Source organism: Salmo trutta, chromosome 4, assembly GCF_901001165.1.
Source record: "Salmo trutta chromosome 4, fSalTru1.1, whole genome shotgun sequence".
In the NCBI taxonomy this organism is placed as follows: Eukaryota; Metazoa; Chordata; class Actinopteri; order Salmoniformes; family Salmonidae; genus Salmo; species Salmo trutta.
This window is the reverse complement of record NC_042960.1, coordinates 62,117,450-62,142,910: the sequence shown is the minus strand read 5'-3', so window position 1 is coordinate 62,142,910 and position 25,461 is coordinate 62,117,450. Positions and strand designations below refer to the sequence as shown.

Genomic DNA, 25,461 nt, shown 5'->3' with positions numbered 1-25,461 from the left:
AGCTCTGCCAATAGGATTCATGGAACACATTCATTTAAAAAAGCTCTTAACTCAACATCTAATTCTTGCAAACCATTGTTAACAGTATGTTCTTGAACACAAATGGTATTAACACTAGTAATAACATGATAATAAATAGGAATACCACTTAGACAGCCATATGGGTGGTAACCACTGTGGTGTGCAATGATCGAGCCAAAAGCAGCATTGCACCCAGCGACTCGAGAACTCTCGAGGTGACACATATCCACCTGGAGACGATGTGGCGCAGACAGACAAATATCAACACCTTCTCACCCTTTGTTAGCCACGTCTGGTGTCAGCCTTTTGACCGTGCGTAGAGCACACAATGAAATGCGTGGGAGTGGAGCCTTACAAAAGCTAGTCTATGTTTTGTTATTTGATATGGTAACTTTTTCACAGCTTTCTTCTACAGCGCCTCTTTTGTTCCAGAAGGAAGGCCATTTTTCTTCACCTGACACATGGGAAAGAAAGCCAGGCTTAGTTTCATTATGATTTGTTTTCCATTTTGATCCAAGTCAAGTGTTCATATTTTCCTAGTTTCCCTTTCTGCATTCTGTCGGCTGGCGTGCTCGTGGAAGACGGCGTCGAGGAATGTAAGTTTCCTGGTCTGGAGACCATTCATAGCCCATTCATAGCCTGTTTAAAACCTGTTCATAGCCGGTTCATTACAGCATGTCTCATTCCTGGAGACCAACCATAGCCTGTTCATAGCCTGTTAATAACCTGTTTATAGCCCATTCATGCTGCATATCTCATCCCAGGAGACCATTCATAGCCTGTTCATAGCCTACTTATAACCTGTTCATAGCCATTTCCGGTTGCAGGTCTCATAATTTAGGATTGTTTTGACTGGAAGTTGAAGACGCAAAGCAAAGTCCTCTGAACTAAATCTGCTGCCACCTTCTGTCTTCCAAACAGCTAATGAGGTATTATGACAATCTACTAATTAAGACTTTTATGCTGCAGTGCAATAAGAGGGCTTTACGTTTGACTGATGGCCAGTCACTACTCAGTCACTACTCGGCCATCACACTCTGTCAACAATCCAAAAGTCAGCACGCCATTGGCTAAAACCAAGGAGACCAACAAATTCAGCAGTTTTCTTCCAGAGGAATTTTTTTCCAGAGCTCTTTGACACGTGCTTTTGTCTGTACCTCGCAAGTTAAGACGTCAGTGCTTTTGTCTGTACCTCGCAAGTTAAGACGTCAGTGCTTTTGTCTGTACCTCGCAAGTTAAGACGTCAGTGCTTTTGTCTGTACCTCGCAAGTTAAGACGTCAGTGCTTTTGTCTGTACCTCGCAAGTTAAGACGTCAGTGCTTTTGTCTGTACCTCGCAAGTTAAGACGTCAGTGCTTTTGTCTGTACCTCGCAAGTTAAGACGTCAGTGCTTTTGTCTGTACCTCGCAAGTTAAGACGTCAGTGCTTTTGGCTTTACCTCGCAAGTTAAGACGTCAGTGCTTTTGTCTGTACCTCGCAAGTTAAGACGTCAGTGCTTTTGTCTGTACCTCGCAAGTTAAGACGTCAGTGCTTTTGTCTGTACCTCGCAAGTTAAGACGTCAGTGCTTTTGTCTGTACCTCGCAAGTTAAGACGTCAGTGCTTTTGTCTGTACCTCGCAAGTTAAGACGTCAGTGCTTTTGTCTGTACCTCGCAAGTTAAGACGTCAGTGCTTTTGGCTTTACCTCGCAAGTTAAGACGTCAGTGCTTTTGTCTGTACCTCGCAAGTTAAGACGTCAGTGCTTTTGGCTTTACCTCGCAAGTTTAGACATCAGTCAATGACTGATTGAGAAAGCCCAGGCAAAATGATGTATTTTCTCTTTTACAATGATTCCGTCTTTGAAAAATGCACTAATAAAAATGTACGATGACGCGAGTTCCAGGGCCTCATTTAAAAACTGTGCATACGTACAAAATATACCCCAAAATGTGTGTGCGACAGTTTTCCTGCAAATGAGCATGTCCTTTCCTCCAAACAAACTTTTAAACCATGCGTACGCACACCTTCTAATCTAGTGGATGAAGTATTGTATTGTAAGTATTACACTACATACCAATGGGGGCTATGATTACACACGTATTCATAAAATACATAATGCAGCCATTTGCCATTAGTGAGAAGAATGAAAATAAATCAAGGGTGTTATATTCTTTTGATTTAAACTAATTAGACATAAGAATTTATTTTATTTTCATAACCATTGCAGAATATATTCCTCACATTTTCTGGCCGTGATGGGTTCATGTTCCTGAAGTAGCCATATAACAAATCACCATGCGCATCTCTTGTTGAATTGGGCCTATGTAAATAGATAGACTATACATTGGCTGTATGTGATCTCATAGGCAGTGAGGTTTATGGCCTACAGACACATTTAACAGGTGAACATCAAGACAGTTGATATTCTACTTTGAAGTATGTATGCTACTACTGTGTCTAGCCTACTGAAACTTACATTTGTTTTGAATAGCCTTAGACAATGTTTCAGAATTTGTGGGCAGTCCAGCCTATTGAGGTTGGGGGAAAAGTCAATGCAAAACATTGTTGAATTCAAAAGTTCTGCTGACAGGTCCACACCAATTTTGCCATCCTTTGTTTTCCCTTTCAGACACTGTCACGGTCCTTTGTCAGATACAGCATAAATTACTGCTTATATAAAATATTTGACAGTATGGGTAGGCTACAGCACTGCTGTGCGATAGGAGTGTGACATCATAGCCTATTTCATCTCAGAGCCTATACCAAGGCAGGAAACACAACAATCTATTGATAAACCAAATATTGAACAACATGTCATCCTTTGTATAGAAGTGTGAGCTGTAGCCAGGCGTTCTGGTCTCCGATATACAGTCGTGGCATAACACAAATATTCATTTTCACAAAGTCTGCTGCCTCAGTTTGTATGATGGCAATTTGCATATACTCCAGAATGTTATGAAGAGTGATCAGATGAATTGCAATTAATTGCAAAGTCCCTCTTTGCCATGCAAATGAACTGAATCCCCCAAAAACATTTCCACTGCATTTCAGCCCTGCCACAAAAGGACCAGCTGACATCCTGTCAGTGATTCTCTCGTTAACACAGGTGTGATTGTTGACAAGGCTGGAGATCACTCTGTCATGCTGATTGAGTTCGAATAACAGACTGGAAGCTTCAAAAGGAGGGTGGTGCTTGGAATCATTGTTCTTCCTCTGTCAACCATGGTTACCTGCAAGGAAACACGTGCCGTCATCATTGCTTTGCACAAAAAGGGCTTCACAGGCAAGGATATTGCTGCCAGTAAGATTGCAACTAAATCAACCATTTATCGGATCATCAAGAACTTCAAGGAGAGTGGTTCAATTGTTGTGAAGAAGGCTTCAGGGCGCCCAAGAAAGTCCAGCAAGCGCCAGGACCATCTCCTAAAGTTGATTCAGCTGCGGGATTGGGGCACCACCAGTACAGAGCTTGCTCAGGAATGGCAGCAGGCAGGTGTGAGTGCATCTGCCCACACAGTGAGGCAAAGACTTTTGGAGGATGGCCTGGTGTCAAGAAGGGCAGCAAAGAAGCCACTTCTCTCCAGGAAAAACATCAGGGACAGACTGATATTCTGCAAAAGGTACAGGGATTGGACTGCTGAGGACTGGGGTAAAGTAATTTTCTCTGATGAATACCCTTTCCGATTGTTTTGGGCATCCGGAAAAAAGCTTGTCCGGAGAAGACAAGGTGAGCGCTAGCATCAGTCCTGTGTCATGCCAAAAGTAAAGCATCCTGAGACCATTCATGTGTGGGGTTGCTTCTCAGCCAAGGGAGTGGGCTCACTCACAAATTTGCCTAAGAACACACCCATGAATAAAGAATGGTACCAACACGTCCTCCGAGAGCAACTTCTCCCAACCATCCAGGAACAGTTTGGTGATGAACAATGCCTTTTCCAGCATGATGGAGCACCTTGCCATAAGGCAAAAGTGATAACTAAGTGGCTCGGGGAACAAAACATCGATATTTTGGGTTCATGGCCAGGAAACTCCCCAGACCTTAATCCCATTGAGAACTTGTGGTCAATCCTCAAGAGGCGGGTGGACAAACAAAAACCCACAAATTCTGACACACTCCAAGCATTGATTATGCAAGAATGGGCTGCCATCAGTCAGGATGTGGCCCAGAAGTTAATTGACAGCATGCCAGGGTGGATTGCAGAGGTCTTGAAAAAGAAGGGTCAACACTGCAAATATTGATTGACTCTTTGCATCAACTTCATGTAATTGTCAATAAAAGCCTTTGACACTTATGAAATGCTTGTAATTATACTTCAGTATTCCATAGTAACATCTGACAAAAATATCTAAAGACACTGAAGTAACAAACTTTGTGGAAATTAATATTTGTGTCATTTTCAAAACTTTTGGCCACTACTGTACAATCAATCTTGCAGAATGCACAGACAGGCATTCGATATTGACAGCATGCATGTTTTGTTTTAAAAAGTCACTGCAAATTATTTTTCCCACACCCTCACAGAAATGTGACCAAATATGTAATTTCCCTTTCTTTTTCAAACTGCCGTGGCCTAATTCCAATAGTGCCAAAGTATACATCATAAAAGGTAAATGGAGGGCGTTTTCCGAACAGAGTTTTATTGTTCTTTCATGAGCGCACACTTTATGTCTGGCGTGGGCTTATGTATGGCGTGGGCTGCTTATGTCTGGCGTGGGCTTATGTATGGCGTGGGCTGCTTATGTATGGTGTGGGCTTATGTATGGCGTGGGCCAAGTTGATAAATCTCTATATTTTTAGGCGTACGTATTCTTTTCATGGCGCACGCCGATATTTAGTGTGATATTTACAAAACGGTTATAAATGAGGCCCCAGACAGTATAGCGGTGAATATAAATACATGACACTGAGTATCAGGGGTGTTTGAGTGCCTGTAGATCTCCCACAAATTCAACTATGGATCTCTAAGCCAATTCCACTTTTTTTTTTATTCCCCTCTAATCAGGGTCTGATTTTTTCAATTTTTTTATTTAACCTTTATTTAACTAGGCAAGTCAGTCAAGAACAAATTCTTATTTACAATGACAGCCTACACCGGCCAAACACAGATGACAATGGGCCAATTGCGCCGCCCTATGGGACTCCCAATCACAGCTGGTTGTGATACAGCCTGGATTCGAACCAGTGTGTCTGTAGTGACACCTCTAGCACTGAGATGCAGTGCCTTAGACCGCTGCGCCACTTGGGAGCAATTGATTAGATTTTATTTCACTTTCATTTTAGCAGGGAGTCCCATTGAGATTTAGATCTGTTTTACAAGGGAGCCCTGCATATACACAATTTATAAATACAACATAATACAAAAATGACAAAACATCTCCAATCAACAATTTGATTGCAAAGTCAGAGCTAGTAACAGGGAACTTTGTCATTCATCATTGGATTGGCTTTGGATTACTTCATTGCTGGCTCATGTCATTTCCTGTGGGCTTTACACGGAATCCTCCAGGTATTGTCTTTGAAAGCCTAAATAAACATGGTGGCCGATGATTAAGATGGCTGCTGATACAGCGGTTTTCTCCCTGTTGGGTGGTGCTGGAAGTCAAAGTTTGGAGGTTGTGTTGATACTGCTTGTCCTTTGTTGAGGCCTGTTGTCTAAAACCACTCAAAAGTACTTCTACATTCTCCCTATGCTGCAGCCTGCAGGCACGGCCATGTGCCACTTTTAGCTTCAGAAATGCTGGGAACATATTCAAGGATTCCCTCAAAGACAAGACTACCAGGGGTTCAATGTTTTCATAGGAGGACAGGGGTCAAAGGAGAGCGATAAGGGGATCACAAAGAGGAGAAATACATGTTTTGGAGACTAGAGACACAGGAGAACTACTGCTATACGTTGGGGAATGAAAAAGCACTGGTTTGGTTTCTGTGAGTTTAAGGGGTATGTTCTTCTACGATATCTAATAGCGAAGTACATTTAGGGAGAGGGGCGCATACACACTTAACCCACAGGGCACAAACTGGGTAGCCCTTTCCTGCAGTCAATGAAGCACCCTTTTTGGCCTCATGGGTGGAATGTTATTCCTATTTTTCATAATTTCATAATTAATAAAGTTATTATTTTACGACAAAAATACTGTCACGACTTCCGCCGAAGTTGGTTTCCTCTCCTTGATCGGGAGGCGTTCGGCGGTCAACGTCACCGGCTGTCAGGTCCTGACCATAGTAAGATGTGATTTTCTATGGTAGAGTAAGTCAGGGCGTGACATGGGGTGTTTTGTGTTTTTCTATGTTTTGTATTTCTATGTTTAAGTTCTATGTTTCTATTTCTATGTTGTTTTTTGGGGGGATGATCTCCAATTGGAGGCAGCTGGTCCTCATTGTCTCTAATTGGAGATCATACTTAAGTAGGTTTTTTTTTCACCTGTGTTTGTGGGCAGTTATTTTCTGTTTAGTCTCTGTACCTGACAGAACTGTGCGCTGTCGTTTTTTCTCTTTGTTATTTTGCTTCAGTATTTTGAGTTATAATAAATTATCATCATGAGCACTAAACACGCTGCGCTTTGGTCCCCTCTCTACGACAGCCGTTACAGAACTGCCCACCACGACTGGATCAAGCAGCGTGCCCGGGAGGAGATGGATTCCTGGTCTCTGGAGGAGAGGCTAGAGAGGGTAAACTGGACTTGGGGCCAAGTACTGGACAGATATAGAAGCCTGCAGGGGATGCACGAGAGGCTACAGAAACCCAAAGAAACATTTTTGGGGGGGCACATGGAGCAGTCGGCGGAGCCGAGGAGCAAACCAGAGCCAATCCGGGAGAAGAGGGAAAATTTGGAGAAGGGAGAAATGGGAGAGTTATTAAGTTGGTGGAGGACGCACAAGATTTTCCCAAAGGAACGTGTCGTCAGTTTGGTGCCACCTGAGTCAGCTCCCCGTACTCGTCCTGAGAAGTGTGTGGAAGTTCCGGAACAAGTGATACCGGCTATACACACCAGGTCTCCAGTACGTCTCAACAGCCCGGTACGTCTTGTGCCTGCTCCTCGCATTCGCCCTGAAATGCGTGTTACCAGTCTGGTGCCACCTGTCCCGGCTCCACGCACTACGCCTTCAGTGCGCCTGCCCAATCCAGAGCCTCCAGCGACGCTTCCCAGTCCGGAGCCTCCAGCGACGCTTCCCAGTCCGGAGCCTCCAGCGACAGTCCGCAGCCCGGAGCCTCCCGAGACCCTCCGCAGCCCGGAGCCTCCCGAGACCCTCCGCAGCCCGGAGCCTCCCGAGACGCTCCGCAGCCCGGAGTCTTCAGCGGCGGCCTGCAGCCCAGAACCTCCAGCAACGATCTACAGTCCGGTTCCTCCTCCGACGATCTACAGTCCGGTTCCTCCTCCGACGATCCACAGTCCGGTGGTACTAAAGCAGAGGGATCAGCGGGTGGAGCGGGGGTTATGCCCCGAACCGGAGCCGCCTCCTCTGCTGGAGGATAAGGTTATGTGGACTGCACTAGAGCCGCCATAGATAGGAGTTACCCACCCTACCCTCCTTTTTTTTGTTTTGTTTGTTTTAGTGGCATTCAGAGTCTGCACCTTTGGGGGGGGGTACTATTTATCTATCCCTATTTAACTCTCTGGTTCCCACATGGTTTTGTGCGTGTTTGTTCTTTGTTTAGTGTTCTAGACTTCTGTGCGCTGGTGTGTTTTTCCCTGCATGGAAATTATTGTTGTTTCTTTTTGAGTAAAGTACGTCTTTTACTCAGTTCTGTGTCCTGCGCCTGACTCCGTCCTACCGCTGCACACTGACACTTGACAGAAACACGCACCCAGTATGGCGTCAGCAGGTGCACCCAGTCCTCCGTTACCAGTGGAGGAGCGCATCCAGCAGCACGCGACGAGGCTCCAAAATCCTGGCACAGCCATGGATCGCGTGCTGCACACCTAGAGCGATGGGAGAGAGGGGGTTTTCCCACACCCCTATCAACTTCACCCCAACCCACACTGCTGTCTACCCCTCCGTCACCTGGACCCAGTCGGATTTGGCTCTCGCTCCCGAGGGTATATGATGGGACGGCTGCCGGGTGCCAGGGGTTCCTGCTCCAGTTGGAGCTCTACCTGGCGACCGTCCATCCGGCTCCCTCTGGACACGAGAGTGTGTCCGCCTTCATCTCCTGTTTGTCGGGGAAAGCGCTTGAGTGGGCCAACGCTGAATGGGGAGGAATAGACGCAGCGTTGGTCCGCTATGAGGATTTCACCTGCCGCTTCCGGGCGGTCTTCGATCATCCACCTGAGGGGAGAGTGGCGGGGGAACGCTTGTTCCATCTCAGACAGGGGATGAGGAGCGCACAGGACTTCGCACTGGACTTCAGGAACCTGGCTGCCAGCGCGGGATGGAATGAGAGGGCCCTGATCGACCATTACCGGTGTAGTCTCCGTGAGGACGTTCGTCGGGAGCTGGCATGCAGGGACACCACCCTTACCCTCGACCAGCTGGTGGATTTATCCATCCGGCTGGATAACCTGTTGGCCACCCGCGGACATCCGGATCGGGGTCCGTCCATTCCATCCCCCAGCATCTCCGATCCTACACCTATGGAGCTCGGAGGTCCTGCTCTAAGGGTGACCGGGGGGGGGGCGTTTCCTGTACCACCGGTGGCCGCAGAGGGCACACTGCTGGTCGGTGCTGGGGAGGTTCCCCAGGGAGTCGAGGCAGCAGGCAGGGCACTGGTGGATCATCCCAGGTGAGTAGGCACCCAACTCACCCAGAGCTCCCTGTTGCGCACACGTGTGTATGTATAGAATTTCCTGAGTTTTCCCCACATTCCCAGCATCAGGCGCAGCTGGGAACTTTATTGACCGTTCATTTGCACTTAGATTAGGGATCCCTATTGTTCCTGTTGATGTGCCCTTCCCTGTACATACCTTAGATAGTCGTCCTTTAGGGTCGGGCCTGATTAGGGAGGTCACAGCTCCACTATGTATGATAATGCAGGAGGGTCATGAGGAGAGAATTAGTCTCTTCCTGATCGATTCTCCTGCGTTTCCTGTGGTGTTGGGGCTTCCCTGGTTGGCCTATCATGACCCCACTATTTTGTGGCAACAGAGGGCTCTTAAGGGATGGTCAAGTCAGTGCTCAGGGAGTTGTGTAGGTGTTTCCATAGGTGCAACTATGGTGGAGAGTCCAAACCAAAATATGCCGATTTGGCTCTCGCCTTCTGTAAAAAGAACTACCACCCCATCAATGGGGGGATTGTGTGATAAATCTCCTGGTAGACGCAGCACTTCCCAGGAGTCACGTGTATCCTCTGTCACAGGAGGAAACGGCGGCTATGGGAACATGTCTCCGAATCTCTACATTCGGCCTTCCACTTCACCTGCCTCCTCGAGTTTCTTTTTTGTGAAGAAGAAGGATGGAGGTTTACGCCCGTGCATTGACTATAGAGGTATAAATCAGATCACGGTGAAGTACAGTTACCCATTGCCGCTCATAGCCAGTGTGACAGAGTCATTGCACGGGGCGCGCTTCTTCACCAAATTGGATCTCAGGAGCGCTTACAACCTGGTACGGATCCGGGAGGGGGATGAGTGGAAGACGGCATTTAGTTCCACCTCTGGGCACTATGAGTACCTCGTCATGCCGTACGGGTTGATGAATGCTCCATCAGTCTTCCAATCATTTGTAGATGAGATTTTCAGGGACCTGCACAGGCAGGGTGTAGTGGTGTATATAGATGACATTCTAATATACTCTGCTACACACGCCGAGCATGTGTCCCTGGTGCACAAGGTGCTTGGTCGACTGTTGGAGCATGACCTGTACGTCAAGGCTGAGAAATTTATTTTCTTCCAACAGTCCGTCTCCTTCCTAGGGTACCGCCTGTCCGCGTCAGGGGTGGAGATGGAGAGTGACCGCATTTCAGCCATGCGTAATTGGCCAACTCCAACCACGGTTAAGGAGGTGCAGCAGTTTTTAGGGTTTGCCAACTACTACCGGAGGTTTATCCAGGGCTTTGGTCAGGTAGCGGCTCCCATTACCTCCTTGCTGAAGGGGGGACTGGTGCGACTGCAGTGGTCAGCTGGGGCGGACAGGGCTTTTGGTCACCTGAAGGCTCTGTTTACCTCGGCTCCCGTGCTGGCTCATCCTGATCCCTCCTTGGCATTCATAGTAGAGGTGGACGCGTCCGAGGCTGGGATAGGAGCTGTCCTGTCTCAGCACTCGGGTACGCCACCAAAGCTCCGCCCCTGTGCTTTCTTTTCGAAGAAGCTCAGCCCGGCGGAGCGAAACTATGATGTGGGGGACCGGGAGTTGTTGGCTGTTGTCAAGGCTCTGAAGGCGTGGAGGCATTGGCTTGAGGGGGCTAAACACCCTTTCCTCATTTCGACTGACCACCGCAATCTGGAGTACATCCGGGCGGCAAGGAGACTGAACCCTCGCCAGGCAAGGTGGGCCATGTTGTTCACCCGTTTTGTTTTCGCCCTATCCTACAGACCAGGTTCCCAGAACGCTAAGGCAGATGCACTGTCCCAGATGTATGACACAGAGGAGCGGTCCACAGATCCCACTTGCATACTTCCAGCTTCTTGCCTGGTGGCACGGGTGGTATGGGAGGTTGACGCGGACATCAAGCGGGCGTTACGTACGGAGCCCACTCCCACCCAGTGTCCAGTTGGGCGTCTGTACGTTCCGTCTGATGTCCGCGATCGATTGATCTGTTGGGTCCACACGTCACCCTCCTCTGGTCATCCTGGCATCGGTCAGACAGTGCGCTGTCTTAGTGGGAAGTACTGGTGGCCCACTTTAGCTAAGGACGTGAGGGTTTATGTTTCCTCCTGCTCGGTGTACGCCCAGTGCAAGGCACCTAGATACCTGCCCAGAGGGAAATTACAACCCCTACCCGTTCCACAACAGCCGTGGTCACACCTATTGGTGGATTTCGTGACGGATTTTCCTTCGTCACAAGGAAACACCACGATCCTGGTTATTGTGGATCGGTTTTCTAAGTCCTGCCATCTCCTTCCTTTGCCCGGTCTCCCTACGGCCCTACAGACTGCGGAGGCCCTGTTTACACACGTCTTCCGGCACTACGGGGTCCCTGAGGATATAGTGTCTGATCGGGGTCCCCAGTTCACATCGAAAGTCTGGAGGGCGTTCATGGAACGTCTGGGGGTCTCGGTCAGCCTGACCTTAGGGATTCACCCCGAGAGTAATGGGCAGGTGGAGAGAGTTAACCAGGATGTGGGTAGGTTTCTGCTGTCCTATTGCTAGGACCGGCCGGGGGAGTGGGCGGCTTTCATCCCCTGGGCAGAGATGGCCCAAAACTCCCTCCACCACTCCTCCACTAACCTGTCTCCGTTTCAGTGTGTACTAGGTTATCAGCCGGTCCTGGCACCGTGGCATCAGACCCAGATCGAGGCACCTGCGGAGGATGAATGGTTTCAGCGCTCGGAGGAGACCTGGGACGCTACCCATGTGCGCCTGCAATAGGCCATCAGGCGACAGAAGGTGAGTGCCGACCGCCACCACAGTGAGGCCCCGGTGTATGCACCGGGACACCGGGTCTGGCTCTCGACCCGAAACCTGCCCCTTCGCCTGCCCTGCCGGAAGCTGGGTCTGCAGTTTGTAGGGCCATTTAAAGTCCTGAGGAGACTGAACGAGGTATGTTATAGGTTACAGCTTCCCCCTGATTACCGTATTAACTCCTCATTCCATGTGTCTCTCCAGGGGCCGGTGGTGGCTGGTCCGCGAGCGATCATGAACTCAAGGCATCGGGCGAGGGGCCTTCAGTACCTCGTGGAGTGGGAGGGGTACAGTCCGGAGGAGAGATGCTGGGTGCCGGTGGAGGACATCCTGGACCCTTCCTTACTGCAGGAATTTCACCGTCTCCACCCGGATCACCCTGCGCCTCGTCCTCCGGGTCGTCCCCGAGGCCGGTGTGCTGCTGGAGCCGCGCGTCACGGGGTGGTAATGTCACGACTTCTGCCGAAGTTGGTGCCTCTCCTTGTTCGGGTGGCGTTCGGCAGTCGACGTCACCGGCTTTCTAGCTACCACCGATATACGTTTCTTTTTCCATTTGTTTTGTCTTGATTGTACACACCTGGTTCCCATTACGTTATAATTTATTCCCTATTTAACCCTCTGGTTCCCACATGGTTTTGTGCGTGTTTGTTCTTTGTTTAGTGTTCTAGACTTCTGTGCGCTGGTGTGTTTTTCCCTGCATGGAAATTATTGTTGTCTCTTTCCGAGTAAAGTACGTCTTTTACTCAGTTCTGTGTCCTGCGCCTGACTCCGTCCTACCGCTGCACACTGACACCCGACAAATACGGTGTCTCTATGTCTTAACAGTTTTGTTATTTTTAGTCTTCTGTGATGTATATAAAGTGTAATATTAGGATGCAAACTCAAAATTGAATACATTTCAACTCTATATCTGACATGGTAGATGGTAGAGGTTTCTTCTTTTTTTAAAGCACATAACCATGTGTGTGAGGTGTATACTTTTGTTTCAAAGTAGATTTGTTTAGGGCTACAAAGATTCACTCTGTGTGGCCCTGATTTAGCTCACTGTAGTAAAAGGTTAAATCAAGGTTGTTTCAATGTGATTTGTCAATGTATTGGGACTTCAGAAAGTATTCACACCCCTTGACTTTTTCAAAATGTGTTACAGCCTGAATTTTACATTTATTAAATTAAGTTTTGTCACTGGCCTACACACATTATCCCATAATGACAAAGTGGAATTATGTTTTTTTACATTTTTACAAATTTATTAAAAGCAGAAATGTCTTGAGTCAATAACAATTCAACCCCTTTGTTATGGCAAAGCCAAATAAGTTCAGGAGAAAAAAGTTGCGTAACAAGTCATATAATAAGTTCCATAGACTCTGTGTGCAATAATAGTGTTTCTGTATGACTATCTCATCTCTGTACCCCACACATACAATTATCTGGAAGGTCCCTCAGTTGAGCAGTGAATTTCAAACACAGATTCAACCAAAGACCAGGGAGGTTTTCCAATTCTTAGCAAAGAAGGGGACATATTGGTAGATGGGTAAAAAAAAAAGCAGACATTGAATATCCATTTTAGCAAGGTGAATTTATTAAATACACTTTTGATGGTGTATCAATACACCCAGTCACCACAAATATACAGGCATCCTTCCTAACTCAGTTGCCAGATAGGAAGGAAACCGCTCAGGGATTTCACATTTTGAGGCCAATGGTGACTTTAAAACAATTACAGAGGTTAATGATTGGGATATGAGAAAACTGAAGATGGATCAACAACATTGTAGTTACTCTACAATACTAACCTAATTGACAGCGTGAACGAACTAAGCCTGTACAGAATAAAAATATTCCAAAATATGTTGAATTTGTACCTTGGAAACAACGTCAGATCTTCAACTATCTGGAAAAAAACAGACTGGGCAGCACCTCCTACTGGAGATCTTCAGTTATTCATTTGGCATCCTATCCAGGACTTTAACCAATCCCAGCCGTGCTTAGCTTTCATATTTGTCACTGACTACTACCAATGTGCTATGGTCAGATGATGGTTGAGAGATGTCTTAATAACTAAATATATGCATTGTTGCCAACAGTCATTCCAAAGAGTAGGTTTAACAGGGCCTATTAAATGTTACCATAGTACTTTATAAGTCACAGAAGAACGCCTGCTCTTTGCATGACAGACTGACCAGTAGAGGGCGGGGGGGGGGGGTATTGTTTGGTATTGTATCAGCAATTATACTATTTAGGCCTATATAGAATTTGTTAAGTCATCAACAGCTTTTGTTTCAATTCAACCCAGGGTTCAACTAAAAATGCACTATACATAAAAGGAAAGGAAAGGGGGATACCTAGTCAGTTGTACAACTGAAATGTGTCTTCCGCATTTAACCCAACCCCTCTGAATCAGAGAGGTGCAGGAGTCATTTAACCCAACCCCTCTGAATCAGAGAGGTGCGGGAGTCATTTAACCCAACCCCTCTGAATCAGAGAGGTGCAGGAGTCATTTAACCCAACCCCTCTGCATCAGAGAGGTGCAGGAGTCATTTAACCCAACCCCTCTGAATCAGAGAGGTGCAGGAGTCATTTAACCCAACCCCTCTGAATCAGAGAGGTGCAGGAGTCATTTAACCCAACCCCTCTGAATCAGAGAGGTGCGGGAGTCATTTAACCCAACCCCTCTGAATCAGAGAGGTGCAGGAGTCATTTAACCCAACCCCTCTGAATCAGAGAGGTGCAGGAGTCATTTAACCCAACCCCTCTGAATCAGAGAGGTGCGGGAGTCATTTAACCCAACCCCTCTGAATCAGAGAGGTGCAGGAGTCATTTAACCCAACCCCTCTGAATCAGAGAGGTGCAGGAGTCATTTAACCCAACCCCTCTGAATCAGAGAGGTGCAGGAGTCATTTAACCCAACCCCTCTGAATCAGAGAGGTGCGGGAGTCATTTAACCCAACCCCTCTGAATCAGAGAGGTGCAGGAGTCATTTAACCCAACCCCTCTGAATCAGAGAGGTGCGGGAGTCATTTAACCCAACCCCTCTGAATCAGAGAGGTGCAGGAGTCATTTAACCCAACCCCTCTGAATCAGAGAGGTGCAGGAGTCATTTAACCCAACCCCTCTGAATCAGAGAGGTGCGGGAGTCATTTAACCCAACCCCTCTGAATCAGAGAGGTGCAGGAGTCATTTAACCCAACCCCTCTGAATCAGAGAGGTGCAGGAGTCATTTAACCCAACCCCTCTGAATCAGAGAGGTGCGGGAGTCATTTAACCCAACCCCTCTGAATCAGAGAGGTGCGGGAGTCATTTAACCCAACCCCTCTGAATCAGAGAGGTGCAGGAGTCATTTAACCCAACCCCTCTGAATCAGAGAGGTGCGGGAGTCATTTAACCCAACCCATCTGAATCAGAGAGGTGCGGGAGTCATTTAACCCAACCCATCTGAATCAGAGAGGTGCGGGAGTCATTTAACCCAACCCCTCTGAATCAGAGAGGTGCGGGAGTCATTTAACCCAACCCATCTGAATCAGAGAGGTGCGGGAGTCATTTAACCCAACCCCTCTGAATCAGAGAGGTGCGGGAGTCATTTAACCCAACCCCTCTGAATCAGAGAGGTGCAGGAGTCATTTAACCCAACCCCTCTGAATCAGAGAGGTGCAGGAGTCATTTAACCCAACCCCTCTGAATCAGAGAGGTGCAGGAGTCATTTAACCCAACCCCTCTGAATCAGAGAGGTGCAGGAGTCATTTAACCCAACCCCTCTGAATCAGAGAGGTGCGGGAGTCATTTAACCCAACCCCTCTGAATCAGAGAGGTGCGGGAGTCATTTAACCCAACCCCTCTGAATCAGAGAGGTGCAGGAGTCATTTAACCCAACCCCTCTGAATCAGAGAGGTGCAGGAGTCATTTAACCCAACCCATCTGAATCAGAGAGGTGCGGGAGTCATTTAACCCAACCCCTCTGAATCAGAGAGGTGCAGGAGTCATTTAACCCAACCCCTCTGAATCAGAGAGGTGCAGGAGTCATTTAACCCAACCCCTCTGAATCAGAGAGGTGCAGGAGTCATTTAACCCAACCCCTCTGAATCAGAGAGGTGCAGGAGTCATTTAACCCAACCCATCTGAATCAGAGAGGTGCGGGAGTCATTTAACCCAACCCCTCTGAATCAGAGAGGTGCAGGAGTCATTTAACCCAACCCCTCTGAATCAGAGAGGTGCAGGAGTCATTTAACCCAACCCCTCTGAATCAGAGAGGTGCGGGAGTCATTTAACCCAACCCCTCTGAATCAGAGAGGTGCGGGAGTCATTTAACCCAACCCCTCTGAATCAGAGAGGTGCGGGAGTCATTTAACCCAACCCCTCTGAATCAGAGAGGTGCAGGAGTCATTTAACCCAACCCCTCTGAATCAGAGAGGTGCGGGAGTCATTTAACCCAACCCCTCTGAATCAGAGAGGTGCGGGAGTCATTTAACCCAACCCCTCTGAATCAGAGAGGTGCGGGAGTCATTTAACCCAACCCCTCTGAATCAGAGAGGTGCGGGAGTCATTTAACCCAACCCCTCTGAATCAGAGAGGTGCGGGGGCTGCCTTGATCGACATCCAGGCCTAGGGTTTCAAGCTTTGGTTGATTTCAAATAGAATCTTGAAGTTAATCATTAATATTTTGGATTCATTTCTCCATCTAAACCAAAAATAAAACCTAAAGAATATAACTAAATCAAATCAAACTGTATTTAAAGTTTGATTAGATCAATTTTGTCTTATTGTTTAACTTAGATTTTCTGCCTGAGATGGAAACGTGAATCCAACATATCAGTTATTAATTTGTAAACAAACTGGATATTGAATTATGTTTGCTTGTCAAAAGAAACAAATATAACACATTTAAAGAGATGTATCTTCTGATTGGATAGTTCCATCTGTGCCACTGACTTAGTCTGGCTTTAATTCCAGCTTGTCTACAAATTAATAATTAATATGTTGGATTCACGTCTCCATCTCAACCAAAAAATCTAACTTTAAATGCACTTTACATGAAGTTTGAATTGATTTAGTCCTATTGTTTAACTTTGATTATTGGTTGAGATGGAGACGTAAATGGAACATATGGATTATTCATTTGTAGACCAACTGGTATTAAAGCCTTGTTCACACTGCAGGCCTTAATGCTCAAATCAGTTAGGTTTTTCAAATCCATTTAGGAATATTGACTGTCCAAACAGCAAGTTACAAATGACCAAACCAGATTTGTGTCTTCAGACTGTAGTCATTTGCTGACATGGCTACGCTAGTTGTCGTTATGACGGGTGTGTATGCAGTGGTTGTGCTTTTAAATGGTTGAAAGCGCAGCGATAACACACTGAAAATTCAACGAACTTCTGGCTGTCTTTGACTGGGTGAATAAAGGTTACAATCTCCAAGTTCAACGTCTCAACTAAATATGACCCACATTTCCACGTTGAAATGACCTGGTGTGCCCAGTGGGAAGTAGCTCTTGCAGGACGAAGCCCAAGCACAGTTTGGGTTGTCATTATTGCTGGTTTGTCAGGTACGATCCCATTCAGACTTATAATTGGATGGTTAGGGAGCAGGTGTTACGGCAGAAGCCTCCAAAAGGATAGGTCATCATCAGAACCATTGAGAGTAAGCAGGAGAAAGAAAACTGGCAAAATGGGAAATCGGGCTCCAAGGTTATATGGTGGAGGGAAAATAGAAAGCAATACAATCCCCCCGTAACTGGCATTGTGGTTGAAAACCTTACAGGCATCTGCCGCTGTATTTCAAGTGCTCATTCACTAGAGCTTCGACCTTTATTTTTCGGCAGCAAGACTGCAATTTGGGTGTGTCGTAGAGCTGCAGATAAGTATAGGCTGGCGAATATGTAGCCTACTTACGACGTGAAGAGAAATACTTACGGCTAAATGTTTAATGTCTGTTTGTACAACATGTCCAATTTAGGTGTCTTTTGAAGGAGCTCGACAAATAATTGTGACTTTCTGACTTTGACATCCTAGAATAAAGCTGTTTGTTTATTTACAATTTCAAGGTGACTGACATACTTTATCTAAAAACAACATGCAGAAAAAATGTACTTGATTTAGGTCATAGAAATAGAATACATACATAGTGTTTCAAAGCAGCATGGGATTAATCTAGTAAGGACAAGGAAAACAAAATGACAACAAAAGAACAGTGTCAGAATAATGAGGAAAAACAAGCAACATTAATAAATATGAATTTTTTAACAAATGTATATTAGTCATTATGAAAACTATTACGTGTCTCAGTGAAACATACCTGGTGTCCATTGCTACGTTATTATCATGGTAATAACCATCAAAGGCTGCAGGCAAGCTGCTAATGAGAGCAGCCAATTGTGCCAATCTAAGTCCATAACTTACATTCTCTCTCTCACAGCTGTTAAACACCCTCACCTGTAAATGTTTGCCCCTTTTCGTGTAGCTAAGAGAATGTCACCCTAGATGAAGGAGAAAGCCAAAAGGTTCATTCACTACATCTACTCTCACTCTGCTGCAAATGGAAACTCATTTGACGTCAGCGTTTATTTTCATTTTGTATTTCATTTCATTTTTATTTCATCTTTATTTAACTAGGCGAGACAGTTAAGAACAAATTCTTATTTACAATGACGGCCTTATCAGAGATTTCTGAAAAGAACTCTTCATCCTCATTCATTTACAAGTCACAGCAACTGTTTCAATGATTTTGAAGTTCTGATATAATCTGAGGAAAACAAGCTAAAAAACAAAGTGTCTTGAAGGCCAACTGCAGTGAACCTAGAGAAAAAGATCAGAACCGTAGTTTTATAGCCTATTATATGTTCTACATAATCACAATGCAAATTGCATCTTTTAGTTAGATTGGGGAAAACATTTTCTAAAACCACATTATTAAATAGAATACTTTTATAGGATCTCTGACTAAAACCACACGATCCTATCATTTATATAATAGGAAAAATAAAATGGAAGTCAGAATCATAAGTAAAATTGACAGCTATTGGGTACAATATAGCTTAAGGACAACATCTCTCTGGAATGTTCATGTGACAAGGGTCTATGGGAGAAGATCCTCTTTGGTGTTTCTCAAAATTGGTAAGGACCTGAACTCATGTTTAGCCTAATGCATATTGAACTACTGTATATGTAATGTTAATACTTTATAAATGTTCAGTATCGACACAGTAGGCCTATCTTCAAATGAACTTCAAGATTGAATGCATCAAAATATCCCCAGTGAGCATTTGTTGCACAGCTAGCGGTACATTTTATTTTGTTCACCGGCATAAAAACTCTGCATAACTCGAAAAGTATTAGTTTTTACCAAAGATATCCAGAAATGGCTTTTGATATACATTTATCCACACAAAAAAACACAATTGCTAATCATAGCCTAATTATGAGACAATGAGTCACTGTTCTCAATGCAAGGTGTATAGTGTCTTTTTAAATTACTTTAAAGTATGTATCATATTAGGTAGGCCTATGTGTGTTTTTTTAAATATAGGCATAAATAGTTGGACATGATAGCCCAATTTGGGGAAAGTTACAAGCGCCAAACCTATAAGCACTTGTATGATGGGACCAATTCAATAAAATACATTAATTTTTAGGTTTATAGGCTACTGTAAAAGTTCAGTGCGAAAGGATGACGAATGCTTAATTTGTGGCAGATTATATCAGAATTGACTGCTGAATGAACGACAAAATGAACGGTCAATAGAATGCAGGCGAGTTGCAAGTGCGCAGTGACTCTAAGGTTTCTCAGACAGTGGATAGCACAGCCCTTGTATAAATGCCGTCCCGGGACAATGTGCTGAATTGGCAGCCTATTTATAAATCTGCCATTTGGACGTGGACGGCACTCTAATGCCACTTTACCTTATGAGGGAACTTCAACCCACAGCACCTGCTCAAAACAAAATGCCATACGAGATCAACTTCAGCCCCGCGGTCCGTGGACGGTCCCATCATCAGATTGTTTTTCAAACAGACACTCTTTTACAACGGGAATGTACTTCTCAATTGGTCAACCATGCATAGAGTACAGACAATTAACCTTCGCTGAAGAGTATTGGCACCGTTTAAATCAGGATAAACAATCGAAATGTATCCACATGGCAACAAGGCTACTGCATTTCAATTGTAGGTTATTTAGAATAAAAATTGAGTGGAACGTTGTGCCCTTTATAGCCTAACTGGTTGTCACTCCCAGTGTCAACAAGTTTAAGGGACCAAAAAAAGAAATCTTTATGGCAATTATCCGGATATTGCCACAATCAACTACATTTCCTTTTTAGTGGTTTTAAACATCACTTGCACGCGTCGTGCATTCATTTGGCGTCAGTGCATACGAGGGCTCTCTATAAAAACGTTATCACTGCGTGTGCAGCACTCTAGACGCGTTATCTAAGAACTTGAGTGCGTCTAAATTTGTGGAACACCCTAAAGTGATGACCTATCTCCCTTTTCCAGAAAGGCTACGGTGGTTATGTGCGCCTTGTCCTCCTATACCCTGACATGTAAACGTATCATTTAGTTCACCCCATGAATCCTCACCGTGACTTTCACTCTCACCAATTAGGCTATTGTCAAGTGCAAGGCAAGATGTACACTTCTGACTTTTTGGGAAATGATGTATGGAGCGTGACTAAATTAACGCTGCTCTTTATATCATGCATAAGCTATGACATGAATGAATTACATTACATTTCGTAATATGCTACCATAGGCTTGATAGGTGTTGTATTGCTAGTAGGCTAGCCTAAGTCAAAAGCAAATTTTGAGAGAAAATGAATCTAGTCTATAGGCTCCAGGCTGTTTTCAACTAAAACACGAAAAATACATTTACATGTAGGATATATAGCCTAGAGGCAATCAATTCCAATTGAAAACAACTTACTTAAATAAGTTCTCCTTTCGTCGCACGGTGTTCTCCGCTGGGACCAATGTCTTGTTTCTTCAGTATTGTCTCCCAATGGATCCGTTTTAGAACGAAGGGTTACGTCTATTTTAATTTATGACTCACAACGCATTATTTTAGGGTCCGTTTCTGTGACCCGAGAGAGTAAACTTGTGAGAGAGTAATGGTTTACTCCGCAGACAGCGTCAACAATATTCCCATTTTCCAGTTGATTAGAACTGTATCAAATTCATTCTGATTTGGACATGCCGCCGAAGCAAACCGGACTCGCGAGCGCACTGCGAATCAACTCTGAAAGGCATTTACACTTACGGTTGTGGCAAGAAAAGCGCACGTCGTTTCCAATGAATAGTACCACTATGTGGCCGAACAGGAAACTACCTCCTACTAAAGTAGACTACAATAATTTACCAGCCATCTGCAAGCCGCAGGGCTCGCACGCAAAGCCGGAATGTCGAAAAAACGACTTTTATTAAACTGATTTTGGGCCTATTATAGTAATGGGTTGACATAAACCCGACTGCAAGGAATTATATACGTTTACAGCCTAGTTCTTTAAACATTCAAGTTTAGCCAAGTAGTTCAGACTAAAACACTCAACTAATGTAGCTATATTCACAACATTGACAAAATATCGCTATATTTTGTCAATTCAATACCCAATGAAAAAATATATCTCAAAGATAAAACTTGCAAAGATAAAAACCTGAACCTCTTAATAACCTTTCGACTGGGGGGAAACAGACAGCCAGTCAAAGCGTCATATTGATATAAATGTTGAGATATAACAACAACCAACAACATAGCCTATGGCTATTGTTACCTTGGCTTGATGTAGGGCCCCATCCAGTCTGTGGGTATCCCGTTGTGTTATCAAAGGACAATCATATCACTGTTGTCTGTATCGGTGGAGAACGCAATAAAGTTAACTTGTGTAGCCATGGGACACGGAATTCAATCTCCGGTGCGCAAAGTGGGTTTCGCTTGTCAGAATTGAGGCGCGTTGATAACTTAATTTATCCGTCTTCAGCTAGTCAATCTTGGCTATCAATTTGAGCGGCCATGTCATATACAGTATAAGCATTTCCCGTCGTGCAACAATCTCTCAAAGTGAGGCGAAGTGAGTGACTGTTCAGTGTTGTCGGAACGAACAGGACTCCCTCTCCCCGATGGATGCAAAGAAAGGAGAAAGTAAGAATGAAGAATCAGAAGGAGAGAGAGAGAGAGAGAGAAAGAGAGAGAGAGAGAGAGAGAGAGAGAGCGCTGTGTGTGAGAGAGCTGTGTGTGAGAATGTGTGTGTGCAACGTTTAATAAATAGGTCAATTGGAATTTATATAATGATTAATTTGTGCTTCAAAATACAATAACCACAGTGCATAACTGCATTGGCTCTTTTGCTTTTATCAGTAAAACAAGTTCTCCTTTTGGTTATTTATAATAGGCGAATTGTAAAATCTGGCTCTTATAATAAACGATTTGATAAGGAAATCAAACCACCGCTACTTTAGCAATGCCAATGCAACCAGACTTGCGTTGGTTGTTAAATGTCAATGTTATTCATTGCACACATTTGACAAAGTGGCCATCTAAAACAAATATTGTTTTGGCAACTTGTTTAATTCATTCGTTTGTATAAACACTTTTGGATACATTTCACTAAGAAGAATATCATGATATGTTGTAATTTTTGCATAAAATATTTGTCCAATAATTATATTTTAATATAATGACAGCGCTAATACGTAGCGAAATGATGTTTGGCTACTTTCTAAATTTGGCTAGATAAATAGCCTACTCCAATATAATAGGCACGTTTCACAAAGTTTTTTAGGTCAGCCCATAGCCTATGAGCAATTCAAGAATTTTAATGCATTTGTTATTCATCTACATTTTTTACATGAATTGTAGTTTATTAAAACGGAAATGAAGGCTATTTGGTTGTCAACCCGTTGAATCAGCTGTTAAAATACGAGATGCTTCTGGAAAAGGTAAATCACGACAATTTGGTGTGTTACACCCCACTGGTTAAAACAGCGTTGTTTCAATGTCATTTCAATAAAATTACATTGAACCAACGTGGAATAGACGTTAAATTGATGTCTGTGCCCAGTGGGACTGTTCGACCCAATCACGGACGTTTTCGTTGATAGGCCTACTACTAAACTTTTACAAAAGTTACTGTTATCAGATGTTCAAATGTTGTAAACATCACATTCTCTAACTGATAGTCTATAGGTGGATCCATATGCATTGATAAAAATGTATTGAAAGAATAAAAATAAAAATTGGTTAGTCAAGACATGCCATTGTTTTCTAATGACTTCAAATTATGGTTATTACTAGTAGGGGTTCTTTATTTCCTTCACCGATTATGGATAACTAGACTATTATAGCGCATATGGAGTTGAACCTTGAAATATGAGTTCCGTTTGAAGATATGCCTGGTAAAATTGTGGAACAATTCAGTTACTCTTACGCCACCCTGTGGTACAATTAGACAGCTCAACTCAAATTTAATAGGGTGTCTGAAATTAGGGCCCTGCGTTTTGGTTAATCATGTCACATGACCTGGATTTTAACCTATATTTAAAGCTTTTTCATCAGCCTGTCCAATTTTCTTTTTTATGTCAGATGGTCAAGCAACATCCTCAGGCAATTGCTTGCATTTTTGGCCTAATTCTAATTTGGCTTAAAATAGGCCTAAAATGATGGTTCAAATCCAGGTCATGTGACATGATTAGCCAAAACACAGGGCCCTATGACCACTGCCCAGTAGCAAGCAAACTTTTGGCCGATGTATCAAAATGAGAATATGTAGTATGGACAGCATTTTCCTTGGGCTGTAGGATGGTAGGCCTATAGGCATGGCCTCAATGGGTCAAATTCAAACAGTCCCATTACAAGTCAGAATGTTGAATAAACTTCATTCGAACTTACTCTACCTGTATAAACTAGTATCTATATAAACTAGTATCAACATGAAGACTGTATAAACTAGTATCTATATAAACTAGTATCAACATGAAGACTGTATAAACTAGTATCAACATGAAGACTGTATAAACTAGTATCAACATGAAGACTGTATAAACTAGTATCAACATGAAGACTGTATAAACTAGTATCAACATGAAGACTGTATAAACTAGTATCTATATAAACTAGTATCTATATAAACTAGTATCTGTATAAACTAGTATCTATATAAACTAGTATCTATATAAACTAGTATCAACATGAAGACTGTATAAACTAGTATCAACATGAAGACTGTATAAACTAGTATCAACATGAAGACTGTATAAACTAGTATCTATATAAACTAGTATCTATATAAACTAGTATCTATATAAACTAGTATCTGTATAAACTAGTATCTATATAAACTAGTATCTACATGAAGACTGTATAAACTAGTATCAACATGAAGACTGTATAAACTAGTATCTATATAAACTAGTATCTGTATAAACTAGTATCTATATAAACTAGTATCTATATAAACTAGTATCTATATAAACTAGTATCAACATGAAGACTGTATAAACTAGTATCTATATAAACTAGTATCTATATAAACTAGTATCTATATAAACTAGTATCTGTATAAACTAGTATCTATATAAACTAGTATCTACATGAAGACTGTATAAACTAGTATCAACATGAAGACTGCATAAACTAGTATCTGTATAAACTAGTATCTGTATAAACTAGTATCTATATAAACTAGTATCTGTATAAACTAGTATCTATATAAACTAGTATCTACATGAAGACTGTATAAACTAGTATCAACATGAAGACTGTATAAACTAGTATCTACATGAAGACTGTATAAACTAGTATCTATATAAACTAGTATCTATATAAACTAGTATCTGTATAAACTAGCATCTATATAAACTAGTATCAACATGAAGACTGTATAAACTAGTATCAACATGAAGACTGTATAAACTAGTATCTATATAAACTAGTATCTATATAAACTAGTATCTGTATAAACTAGCATCTATATAAACTAGTATCAACATGAAGACTGTATAAACTAGTATCAACATGAAGACTGTATAAACTAGTATCTGTATAAACTAGTATCTATATAAACTAGTATCTACATGAAGACTGTATAAACTAGTATCAACATGAAGACTGTATAAACTAGTATCTATATAAACTAGTATCTATATAAACTAGTATCTGTATAAACTAGTATCTATATAAACTAGTATCTACATGAAGACTGTATAAACTAGTATCAACATGAAGACTGTATAAACTAGTATCTATATAAACTAGTATCTATATAAACTAGTATCTGTATAAACTAGTATCTATATAAACTAGTATCTACATGAAGACTGTATAAACTAGTATCAACATGAAGACTGTATAAACTAGTATCAACATGAAGACTGTATAAACTAGTATCTACATGAAGACTGTATAAACTAGTATCTATATAAACTAGTATCTACATGAAGACTGTATAAACTAGTATCTACATGAAGACTGTATAAACTAGTATCTACATGAAGACTGTATAAACTAGTATCTACATAAACTAGTATTTACATGAAGACTGTATAAACTAGTATCTATATAAACTAGTATCAACATGAAGACTGTATAAACTAGTATCAACATGAAGACTGTATAAACTAGTATCAACATGAAGACTGTATAAACTAGTATCTACATGAAGACTGTATAAACTAGTATCTACATGAAGACTGTATAAACTAGTATCTACATGAAGACTGTATAAACTAGTATCTACATGAAGACTGTATAAACTAGTATCTGTATAAACTAGTATCTACATGAAGACTGTATAAACTAGTATCTACATGAAGACTGTATAAACTAGTATCTGTATAAACTAGTATCTACATGAAGACTGTATAAACTAGTATTTACATGAAGACTGTATAAACTAGTATCTATATAAACTAGTATCAACATGAAGACTGTATAAACTAGTATCTACATGAACACTGTATAAACTAGTATCTGTATAAACTAG

At 43.1% G+C, this 25,461-nt stretch overlaps 1 protein-coding gene across 1 annotated transcript in view; it reads right to left on the bottom strand.

Annotated features, from left to right (window-relative positions):
• Nucleotides 1–21,217, bottom strand: part of LOC115192801 (transcription factor SOX-6) — a gene marked incomplete at its 3' end in the record, with an annotated part of 80,492 nt that extends 59,275 nt beyond the window's left edge. The window contains exon 1 of the mRNA XM_029751663.1: nt 20,412–21,217. The remainder of the gene's footprint in view (nt 1–20,411) is intronic.
• Between the last annotated feature and the right edge of the window lie 4,244 nt (nt 21,218–25,461).